At 42.5% G+C, this 12,284-nt stretch overlaps 1 protein-coding gene across 5 annotated transcripts in view; it reads left to right on the plus strand.

Moving 5' to 3' along the window:
- The window catches only part of PRKG1 (protein kinase cGMP-dependent 1), a 450,310-nt gene that overhangs the window by 221,460 nt on the left and 216,566 nt on the right, over positions 1-12,284 (plus strand). Inside the window, exon 1 of one of the 5 annotated variants that reach the window (XM_038180897.2) lies at positions 229-346. The exons of the other annotated variants lie outside the window; for them this stretch is intronic. The gene's annotated coding sequence lies outside the window, so the exon portion shown is untranslated. Of the gene's footprint in view, positions 1-228; positions 347-12,284 lie in introns of those variants that run through there. 5 annotated transcript variants of the gene reach the window in all.

Genomic DNA, 12,284 nt, shown 5'->3' on the forward strand with positions numbered 1-12,284 from the left:
TTTCAACGTCCTCTCCTTATCTGCATAGATGCTGGGGTTGTAACAGCTCGCTAAATGAAAGCTCTGGTGTTTCCAGCCCCATTTTTTTCTTTTCTGGAAAGAATCAGCTTTAGTGCAGCAAGTGGCATAGGCTAGAGCTTAGCTGATGGTTTATGGGTGTTGGTACAGCTGGGAATAATGAAATACTCATTAATTGGGATAATACCTAACAGCTGGCAGGTGTGTGTGCATGTAATGAGCAGCCACTGTTGTAAGTAGCAGAAGTGAAGTTGTGTTTCAAAGGATATGATAATTGCTTTGCTGTCCTGAGTTGTGAGGGGCCAGGAGTCATCTCTGGGATACATATGTAAGTTCTGCTTTATTATGTGTCCGTACTTTTAAAAGAAAAAAATAAGTATTAGAGTATATAATGTCTCATATGTGTCTAATGATCCAGGTGTAACTAAAAAAAAATTAAAGTTAAGCAAATGCAGAAGTGGAGGAAAAGAAGCATAAGGAAAAGTGCTATAAGTCTTAATGTGAAGTTATTTGAATCAAAAATGTGAGTGTATTTGCAATGAAAAAGCGTGAGTTGTTTCTTTCAAAGAGATTAGAGTGCTGTGTTAATGGTTGGAGCTGTGCTTCCACTTCTTGGTGCATATTGTGAGTCTTCTTTTAACATTATATTCTGATGATTACGCAGTTTAGGCATATTTATGCTATATATTACATGGATAACTTTTTGACTTCCCAAGTATAATCCTACGAGAGGATTCATTTTGAGTAGGTAAGAGTAACCCCCTGAGAACAGGTCTTGGATGTCCAGGTGATCCATGGTTTCAGCAATTTTCCAAAAGCATTCCTATAAAAATCCACTTAAATGAAGTTATTGGCAGCTGTAGAACACAGAGCCACAAATTGCTTGATGCCAAACTCATCTGAACGTGGGTATGATGGCCTGGGAGCGGCACCCCTGCCAACAGTCACAGGGGTTGTGTATTTGCAGCTGGAAGTACTGCAAAAGTGATGTTAGTGCTGCAATCCAAAAGCTTTGCTTGGGCTTGAAGAGATTTCCAAGATAGTCATGAGAATAGCATTGGCAGTAAGGGAGCAGTTTCATGCCATGTGTGGGTCAGTTGCTAAAAAGCAGCTCTACCACTCCTATAGCTGCGTATATGACTGTGTGCCCCTTTGCAGGAGGTCTTTGCATGTGAAGAGGTTATCACTACTACTACCAAAAAAAGCTGCAAATTTTGGAAGAAAAATGTGATTCTGGCAGATAATCATACCTTGCTCTAATCTCAGAAATAGCCCATCATCTAAATATTTTCCGAACAGGCACAACCAGCACCTTAACCTTTTTTTAAATCTCACTGCTGGACTTTCTCTACAGGAATCTGGAGAAGTTACTGAGAATTTAATGTTCAAACCTGCCTGCTGGGTATGAAAATCTGTGAGGCCGACGTGCTGCCAGCAGTCCTGGTGCTGGGTTTAATCCCCAGTGCTCATGTGGGATTAATCTCGCAATTCTGCACCAATGTAGGCTGACTAAGGGCTAAAACATCTATAAATGGGCAAATCTGCAATGTCACTGGTACTGATGCAGGGTGAAATAATGGGAACATTTCTGCAAGATCCAGCTGATGAAGGATTAAAGGCTGGGCATATTTGCAATGACAATCAGTATGTATTTATGTAGAACTGGCCAGACGTGTCTGATTTCTTCCTCTGGGAAGATTGATGCTTGTTGCAGTGTGCTGAGGCTGTTTGGTTTGGTGCTGCTCATCGGTTTGATTTCCAGCACAAAGCAGAACTAGTAACACATGTGGAAACCAAAGAAGCTTTTCCTGATGAGAGAGCGTAGTCAAGCTGAGGTGATGGGCATGGGTCAACAGCACGTACTGCACTGATCCAAAACCACACAGTAAATGTGCTGGTGGTTGCTTTTTCGGAGCTTTGGTATTAGTGTAATTTAAGGCACAATGACAGAGACCCCAGTAACTCAATCTCAATGCTGTACCTGATCCTACAAATGAAATCAGTTTCCAAAGGATGTTTTTCAGATGCAACTACCAGGGGAGTGGGGAAAGGCAGGCTGTGTCTTTGTACTTGCATAGGAACTGCCTTTTCTAAATATATATATTTGCATGCAGTTTATCCTTGTGCAGCTTGCAGAAAATGACTGAAGTTGTGTATGGGTTCTTTTCTGATCCTTTATCAGGGTCTTCTCTAGTTTAGGCATTTAACTGTGTAAAACCTTTGACGCTTCCCCTTTTGTGAGTTGAGTGCAGGCTATTTGAACTGCTGTCACATATTTATTTTCAGTTTGTACTTACATTTTATTTTTTTTGCATTTTTCAGTGGAGGATGTTGGTGGTCGACTGGTAAGGGCAGCTTTCCCCTCATGCATTATATGGCATCCTGCAGCACTGCGTCCAATCCCAGTTTTGTGTCCGGGTTATGTTCTCCCTGACCACACCAGCTTTTACCCCCAGGAAGCTGTTGCACAGTCCTCAAACTTTATCCTATTTCCTTCATTCTCCCCTGCCCTTCTTTATCAGATCACAGCATGAGTCCAACGCAGGTCCCTGCAGGCTTGGCCCATGCTCTGTGTCTTGTAGCCCTCGTGCAGGACAGGGTGTTCCCTTTTATCCTGCAACAGCTGAGCTTCTGTTAGAGGCTTTGCTAAGAGGCCACTTGCACAACTTACCTGTTCATACCGACTCTGTGTTAAATTTGTACTGACTTGACTGGTACCAGAAATCAGACTCGGTGGTGTGCAATTTGCTTGAAGCCCCTGGGAGTCCCTTAAAAAGCTGCAATACGTTTGCCACCCTGGTTTTCCTTTATTGCAAAATCTGACCTAAACCATGGGCTATGTGCTAAAATGATTAGGTTGGCAATCTGAACAATTTGTGTTCATGTATGTTAAAGGCAGTGTGAGTTGATCTAGACAACTTATTACCCTTCACCAGACCTACTTGCTGTAATTTTTTTTTTTTTTTTTGCTGATGCTTTAATTTGAGAAAGCTTCTCTTACGTCTCCCACTTGTAGTCAGCCAGCTGGGGAACTCCTGTAGCTCCTCACTGCTGAGTGCTCCCGACCCAGCCTCTCTGCTCTTAACTTGGTCTGCCTCAAGTGCTCGTTTTAAAACTTGGCTCTCTATGGCCCTCAGGTGCTCAGGGAAGCTCCCTGCCTGCAGAAGGCTTTATGGGCAGGCTTTGGCCAGGTGCTCCTCAGCCTCTGTTGGGTACTGTGCCATGGTTTGGCACTGTTCTTCTTGGACCTTGTGCTCTTCTTTTTTCCCCTCATTCAGGTGCAATCACCATTTTCCAAGGTGGTTTTTATTTATTTTTTTTTTCTGGTATCTTTCTGCACTTTGCTGTTTATACATTTTAATTATTTACTTCTTTATTTCAAGTCATTTTGGGGACAGCTGATAAGTACTTCTTCCAAAACTCTCATAGGCGCAGAGACACAATTCTAATGCCACCTTGAATGTTTCTTTTTCCCTTTTGGCTGCCCTCTTCCACTTTTAACAGGTTTCCTCATTTCTGTGTAACTTTTCTCTTTTGGGATTAAACATGCTGTAGCAGTAGTTCTGATTTTTCACTTTCACAGGAATGCTGAATTTGAGGATCTTGTGACATTGCAGCAGAAACTTTAGAAAGCAGACCTTTTGCACTGGCCCAAGAACTGTTTTTCAGCCAAGTCAAGGGTCTTCTTTAAGGAGGAGACTTTCAGTGTGTACCAAAACTGTTTCAATAACATCAAAAGAATGGCTTTCCACTGCTGTAAGCTTTCCTTGTTCTTTGTTTTGGAAAACTTTCCAATGAAATCTTATATTTTGAGCATCATAGACTGCTGGCCACTGTTTCTGATATCCAGGAAGCAGATCTGCTGGTTGGAAGGTCACAGAGGAAGACGCCTGGAGTAGGAACACAAATGCAATCTCTCTTCTCGAGAGTTATTTTTTATAGCTTTAGAACAGTAAAAATTCAGAAATTTGGCAACTGCAAGGCTTGGGGAGAAGAATATTTATCTTTTTTTCTTAGCATAGGAATTACTGAGGGTGCATTGGGTGCTTGTCACAGTTAAATTAAATAATCAATTAAATAATGCCTTGAAACATTTCCACCCCCCTGCCCCCCAGGATCATGAAAGCAAAACTGGGGGAGGAAAAATCAAGATAGAAAAGAGTTGAAGGCATTTACAGTTATTTACTGATATCTGAGAGCTTTAAGTGGTTGTTTTTAATTTCTATTAGTGCTCTGCTCAAATAAGCCTGTTCTGATTCCACGTTTGAATACACGCAGTACAACCATGTTTAATACGCTTCAGGTTCATCTCGGAACACAAAAATACGTACTTTGTAAAATTTCAAATAGATGGAACTAAATGTTAAGGATTACATTCCCCCTGGCCAAAATGACAGAGGCTAATGAGGCACATACCTTGTTCAGCTGGCTAAGGCATGCCAAGGAAGAACTGGAGAATTCAGGCAGTATTAAAGTTGCTGCTGTAGTCCTCGCTGTCTCATCTCTGATTTCTGTCTTCATTGTAGAGCTTCTATACTTACAGAAAACAAATTCTTTCTGGTTGAAGGGGCCTAATTCAGTCAGTTTGCAGTAATTTCAGTGGTGGGTTAGACCAAGCTAGTTGAATAAATGGAATGGCAGCAAGCTGCAAGCACATAAATCATCCTGCGGAGGGCAGGAGGTCCAGCTACTCATTCTCTTAGTGTTTATCTGCACTTACATGCTTCTCTGGATCATCTACAGAGCACCCAGAGTTTCACAGATTCAAAATCCTGGACAACAAATGCATCACAATTCCCTGAATCGGGGAAAAAATACAGGCTGTGAAGGTACATCAAACACAGCTACTGCAGGCAGCTGAACATGTAGCAGTAGGAACCATGTAATGTTAGCACAGAAAAACGTATGGTAACAAAGATGTTGGGGGTACGGCCAGGAACTGCCCTGAGTTTGCTTTCAGGTGTCCAGAGGTGGATCCATGCCTGGTTTCTGCTTGGTGGCCACCTTCTCTCCTGCCCTTACTCCTTCGCACCTCACTGTACCAGCTGCAGGTAACCTGCACTGCCTCCTGTGCTCGCTGGCCTGCTCTCTTGTGTCTTCTTCTCTTAATAGCTGTGCTCGTTAGTGGCTCCCAAAACTAAGAAAAAACAACACTTGAGATTCTGAACACAGCAGCAATGACATGTGGTTAGCTCCAAAGCAGATGAGCAAACTTTACAGAGGAGGCAGCCTTCAGTGCTTTTTAACCTCAATTACTGCTTGCCTTTGGGAGGCAACGTCAAATGGTACGTGAGTTATTAAAAACTGCTGCTGGCTGGGGACTGGAGAAATTGTAAAATAATTAATAAATGTCTTTATAAGAAGAAAAAAGGCTCTTCAATATTCAGTTTTTAAACATAATTTCTGATAGCTGAAGTGCTTCAGTACAGCTGAGATGCCTGCTACAACTGCTGGTATTAAGTTAGCAGTGTTTTTCCATCAAAGTTAAAGCGATCTGTAATGATGGAATGATGCTTCTGCAAATCAGCAAGAGATTTTATTTGATGTATGTATTAATCAACAGCTATTTTAGATGTATGCCCCTTACAGACTTCAACAAACATATTCGATTCTTTCTTTTTCCAAAATGTCCCTTGCAGCATGTATTGAAACGCCACAAGCTTATCCAGTGAAATGCACAGCCTTATTTTCTCTTCATATATGTATTTAATGGCTTAGAAAATAGATTCTCATGAATCACGTTAAGTCCACTGTCATCAAAGAAAGCAAACGTCTACCTCTGACTATTCTCGCTGCCTAGATCAGATGCTTGGAGGACCAAGATTTGAAGGTTCAGGGCAAACACTAATAATTTGTCCATATGCTGTGATGCAAAGAATTTGAGCAAGGAGTTGGGGTCCTCTCCTCCAGGCAGGCTGGAGGGTTCCCCATAGCTCAGGGATGGCAAGGGACTGTGTGGGGAGACCCGTGTGCGTGGGGATGCTTGAGACCCTGTCAAAGCCCAGGCAGATCCCATGTTCAGCCATCAGGCAGCCCTGTGGTGTGCTGCAGGCTAAGCCTGCAAGGAGAGGATTTTCCCCCCCCTGTAAGGAAGGGGGGATCAGGTAGCTTTCACCTGGGCGGGTGGAGAAGGTGTTGCTTCTGGTGTGAGGTGAAACGCTGTGGAGAGTCCACGCGTTGCTGTCTGTGCTTAGGAAAATAACAGGATGTCAATATTTTTGGAAGTTCCTGTGTTTTTTTGTTTGTTTGCTTTAAGACAATGTCATACCATCTTCCTCCTGCCTTCTCGCTGAATGAATAACAAAACCTGTTTTTCAAAAGGTATAATGCTTAGTCCTTCTGTTTCATAAGTGATCTTTTCAGATTGCCCTTTTCCATTTCCCTGCCTGTGCTTTTTGTATTGGGTGGTACTGCTGTTTGACTGCTGGTTTATTCAGGCTATAGTTGCCTGCTCTTTTCCAACGGCAGAAACAACAAAAGTCCCTTCTCGGAGATCAGAGACTGAAAAAGCAAAGCAAATGGGCTAAATCATGACCGGACGCCAAATCTTCTGCTTCTATGTAGCTAGAACAGAGTGGACCTCTTATTAAATTGTGTGATGCCTGCATAGCAAAAAGTCTTGCCCTTCCCCAGAAAGATCACTCATTCACTCATTCATACAGGCTACTGTTAATGATTTAATCCGTTTTTTTTTTTTTTTTTTTTTTTTTTTTTTTGCTGTGTTCAGCACATTGCTGAAAGGAATGAAACACTGTAGGGGAAGAGGGTTGCTAATTGCTTGCAGTGTTATCTTCACACAGCTGGACAGAAGCTACCATCTCGTTTCGCTTGAGCCAGCAAGCAGCCAGCACATGGTGCTCTTCTTTGATCCCTTTTGACCTGTTTGGATTTCAAACCGCACACCAGCAGGACGAGGCTCATCAGCCTGCGTTGAATTTCCCTGCCTTGGGTTGCACTCCAAATGCCACTTTGCTGAGGAGGAGGAAGAAGAAGAGGTGCTAGAGATTTCTCCCTATCACCTGTGAGCAGCTGGGTGTGCTGGGGACTGGACTGCAGGGGGAATGTGTGACCCGCTGGTTATGCTGCTATGTCAAAGCAGAGAGTAGTCTCAGGGTGAATAAACCCAAAACATCATTAAACCAAGTAGGAGCAGCAATAGGATGTGATGAGTTCTCTGCCCAGTCACTTGTAAGTCAGAATATTGGGAGGAAATAATCCCCTGGAAAGACGTTTAAAATCTGATTTAAGAAGCGTCAGATGCTATGGTCTTGTTCTAATGTTGGATACTTCGGGGAAAAAAAAGTGTGGAGGCTCAGGGCTGGACTATAATTCCACAAAACATTTTCCTCTCAAGGAAGGGTGAGTTTGTGACCCCTGCCGTGACTTTGGCTGGAATTACATGTGTTTGTTAAGGTGGCAATGATTTGTTTAAGAACTATATCCCCAAATATTAACTCTGGCACTGAATAAAATGTAACAGAGACTCCTGAACACGAATGCTTGTTAAAACTTGTTAAACTAAATGCATCATCAAAACAGGCAAATGCTGAAGCAGGTCAAGCAAGGGAGTTTTTTGACTCTTGCTAGGAACAGCAATGCATGTCAGCAGCTGTATCTGGCTTGCAACAAGAGTGTCCCCTCCATCTTAGTTTAGCCTTCTTTAAATGGCTGCTTGTATGTGTCACTTCTGCTGGATTTTCTGCTCCTTAAAGGTAAAGCTGATCAGGAGCTGGGACCAGCTAACCAGAAATAAGACTTTCTCTTTGCCTTTCCAACAGGGCTGAAGCTGCACTCGTCTTTTTCATTCTATGGGCATTGCAACAGCAAGTGCCAGCATTTGCTGATGAATTAACGGAGCTACTAAAAGCTTGGTATTTCAGGCTATGCAATGAGGTTTGAGAGAAAAAAATAAAAAGCTGTAGCACCCCATTATTTTCTCCCTTGTTTAGCTGATCACAGCTCTTACTGCTGGTGCCTTTCCACTGGCATGACAGGGGAGGGGAAGCTGACTGTCCCAGGTGCCCTGTGCTATCCAGGTCCCACCAGCAGCAGATCCCTAAAGTAAAGACAAGGACTGGGGCAAACATACATGTTAAATCCCCAGTAATCATCTATTTATTAGAATCATAGAACTTCCCAAGTTGGAAGGGACCTGTAAGGATCATCTAGTCCAACTCCTGGCACCACACAGGTCTACCCAAACTTTTAGACCTTATGAGTAAGTGCACAGTCCAGTCTCTTCTTAAATTCAGACAGGCTTGGTGCAGTGACTGCATCCCCGGGGAGCCTGTTCCAGTGTGCGACCACCCTCTTGGTGAAGAACCTCTTCCTGATGTCTAGCCTAAACCTTCCCTGCCTCAGCTTGACACCATTCCCACGGGTCCTATCACTGGTGATTAAGGTGAATAGGTCAGCGCCTGCCCCTCCACTTCCTCTTGTGAGGAAGCTGTAGACCACGATGAGGTCCCCCCTCAGCCTCCTCTTCTCCAGGCTGAACAGGCCCAGTGCCCTCAGCTGCTCCTCATACGTCTTCCCCTCTAGGCCCTTCACCATCTGCATCGCCCTCCTCTGGACACTCTCCAGCAGTTTTACATCTTTTTTGTACTGTGGTGCCCAGAACTGCACACTACTCGAGGTGAGGCTGCACCAGCACAGAGTAGAGCAGGACAATCACAATTAAGATTTGGAAAAGAAACTTAAGAGACAGGCTAGATTATCTGCCTTATATGTGTCTCTCAAAACACAGTCCCTTTTCTTGGGAAGCAGGAAGGTTCTCACGGGACTCTGACTGTCTTATTGGTCTATGGGTATTATCCATGGTTTGTGTTAGCTTGTAGTGTTGATGTGTCTTTTTCTTCTTTTTTTTTTTTTTTTTCCCCAGCCAAACACTGTAGTTAGTGTGCTCTTTTCATGGCTCAGCACTCAACAGCTTGAATGTGTCAGAATTAATGAGGGGGAGAACGACACTGTAGCGACTAGAAGTGCAGAAAAGAAGATGTAAAGAAAGAGGAGATGAGCATTTGAGTCATAGCTTAAATTTCAGATGAAGAATTAAAGCGCTATTATCTTGTCAAATAGTTCAGTGCCTTTTAAACAACATGACCCAGTGCTCGTCATTACCCTTTTGTATCTGTCGGTGTCATATCACACACCATGAGTGCCTGTCTTTGTGCCTTCTGCCCTTTTCCGTGGAGGTACCTCAGATATATCCTGCCATCTCAGATACCTACCTCTTGTTTGGACAGGGTCTTGCTTGAGTTTTGAGATTGTTTGATGGATGTAGTCCCCCAAAATGCAGCTTTTCTTGAGGGCAGAGACATGCAGCACTGGGCAGTGGATGAGGTGCACAGAGGTGTTAATCCAGCCCATGCTCTGCAGTCTACTCTTTGCTCTTTAAGCATGACTAAAGCATTAGGAGCTGTCACTCTGAACTCCCAATGAGGGAGTGACAGATCTATAATCCACTCGTTATATGTGGCTTACATTCTCCATAAGCAGTAGTAAGGGGGGGAAAAAAGTCACTGGCGTAACGAAATACGGCATTTTTTCCAGGCGCTATCTGCACGTCCATGGGAGGTGACTTCCCCAAACTAGGAAAGCTTTTGGGTCATGAGGAAGAACATGCAGAGGTTCTCTGCTACTTCAGGATCTTGCATGGAAATAAAAAAAAAAAAAAAAAAAAAAAAAAAAACTATGGCTGGGGTTGCATTTTCAGAGAAGGAGCAGTGGAGAGCAGCAAGAAGGGAAGGTTTTAAGCTTCTCATTGCTAATTTTGTGGCATCCACAAGACACCTTGTAAAAAACATATGCAAAGCAAATAGATCTACATGACAGCTGATGGACAAGGTTCTAAAAAATGTGCTTGCTGGAAATACAAATACCTAATGCCAGGGAGAGAAACACGTTGAACCTTCGTGCTGTGAGGTTGGTGTGAGACCTAGGAGGTCCCATATTTTGATGCAGCAAAGCAAAAGCGTTTAACCCCTTTTATCTGAGATGGCAGGGGATGGCCAGGGGTGGGTTATTTTGACATTCTGATGGAAATGGGGCTGTTGGGAAATAACTCCACATTTTTTAAATACTTCCTTATTATAATATTCATTTAGCAAACCATCTATTTTTTGATTACTGAGGAGTCGTTTCCATCTCGCCAAGGTTTCCAGTTGCTTGATATCCCCGGTGTGCTGCCAAAGGTGCAGTTCAACTTCCCTGGGTTTCTCAAAACACTGTTCCTCAAACTCATATCTCAAAGTCTAGCAGTACTTGCAAACAACACTGATTTGTACTATATTATGCTCCAGAATTATACGCAGCATTTTGCTGAAAATACATAGGTGAAAACAGTGTGAGGCAACAAAAAACTTCCTTCCTGATGCTATTGTACTTGGGCAAGTTGCTGGTCATTTGTGCTGCCTGAAGTTTGTGTGTCTGATGGTTGAATTTTAATTGGAATGGGGAAAAAAAAAAGGGCTTGTGCCATGGCTTTGCCTTTCTGTTAGTCAGAAATGTACCAGGATCTGTGCTGTGAATATTTCCATTTGAGAGTGGCCTACCAGGGCCATTGCTGCCTAGTGAATTACAGGGCTCAGCTGTCATCGAATTTACACTATTCACAGAATGTCTTCCATTGCTTTGCTTAGTATTATGCAACAGCCCAAAATTCATCTTTGTTTGTGTGTGTCCTTTTGCTTAACAGAAGATTGCTATCAGTTTAATTTGTTCTACTAATAACATCAACTAAAGGAGAAATTCTTTATATTCCTTTGCTTTCATATGGAAAGCCGCATTTGTGCTTTTGCTTTGTATTTATAATTTTTGTGTAGTTATTTCAGAGTAAATTTTAAGTTGTATCAAAAGCTGCAGTGAGCAGCTACGATTTTTAGCAGAAATATAAATCCTAGACACAAGCTTAAACAGTCCTGTGCGTAGAAACGTAAAAACTTACAACAAAGCCCCTTCTGTGAAGCACACAGTGATGAAGCAGCTCTAAAAACCTGCATTGTCATCCTCCTTTTGGAAACTGCAGCCAAACTTTGGGCGGGCACAGCTCTTCAGGAGTGGCTGAATTACAAGGGGAAAGATGGGTAACTTGAAGGAGACCCTGGGGATCCCGTTAGTTCCTGCAGCAAACTCTATATGCTGGAGCTATAAAGAGATTTTATGAACAGCAGGGCTGAGAAAGGTAGCACGGGGATATTTTGCTACTTGTTACCGAAGAGAAAAAAATAAAACTCTATCCTATACTCTAATTTCATAAACTTCCGCTGCTTTAATTAGGCATTTCAATCAATAGAAACATCTCCCCTGAAAGGTATCCCCAGTCAATTAGTTATATGTAGTGAAGTCATATATGGCACTTCTCTCATTCCTGTTGGTTTTATTCATGAACTAAAGTGTCCCGTGGTGCAGAATTGTAAGTGCAAGTGTCTGGCTGCGTAAATGGATTTCCACATGGCTTCGTGCTGATCTTTATGAGAAGTTGGCTGTACTAGCTACCTTTTGGAACTAAATAGCCAAATAGCACCTAGAGCTGAACAACAACAACAAAAAAAAAGGCGGTAAGATAATGGTTTGATGCTTTTTAGAAAGCATCATTAATTTTCCTATATGTGAACAGCTCTTTAAAAAAAAAAATAAAAAAAGCTTTCCTTAAAAAAAAAAAAATAAAAATTGAAAGAGTGGAAGATGTATTCCCTAGACCTGTACATAGTTTCCTTTAGAAAAACAAACAAACAAACACTGATAAAGCTGTAACTCCTGCTCATTTTCAGTCACTCAGTATCGAAGTCTGTGCGTTGCAGTGCTCAGAGAGTATGGATGGAAGAAAGGACCTCGTTGCTTTGCAGCTTGCTGGGACATTACAAATTAAAACCATCCCTTTCCCCTTTTTCCATGACTCTGCTCGAAGTCCGGTGATTACTCTAAGGGAGAAAGGAAGAAGGAAACTGCACCTGCCTTTTGTGTTAGCTCTACTGTGGGTAATAATGAAGCAACAAAAGAGCTAATGCATATTCTTGTGATGAAAAGATGGGTATGTGTTTCTTAAAGTTAATTCAGGAGACCTGAAGTCCTAGTAAAGCGTCCAGCCAGCAGCAGCAGAGATGCTTTCCTCTTTTCTTTTCCAGAGATATCAATAGATAATGCTTTATAGGTTTTATAAATGCTGTGAGGCATAATTAATACTTATGAAGTGCTTCAGCTTTCTTTTTTGAAAAGGCATTGCATGTGCACTTCTTTTTGTTACTTTAACAAGCAACTCCTTTCTG

This window comes from Anas platyrhynchos, chromosome 6 (assembly GCF_047663525.1).
Source record: "Anas platyrhynchos isolate ZD024472 breed Pekin duck chromosome 6, IASCAAS_PekinDuck_T2T, whole genome shotgun sequence".
NCBI lineage: Eukaryota > Metazoa > Chordata > Aves > Anseriformes > Anatidae > Anas > Anas platyrhynchos.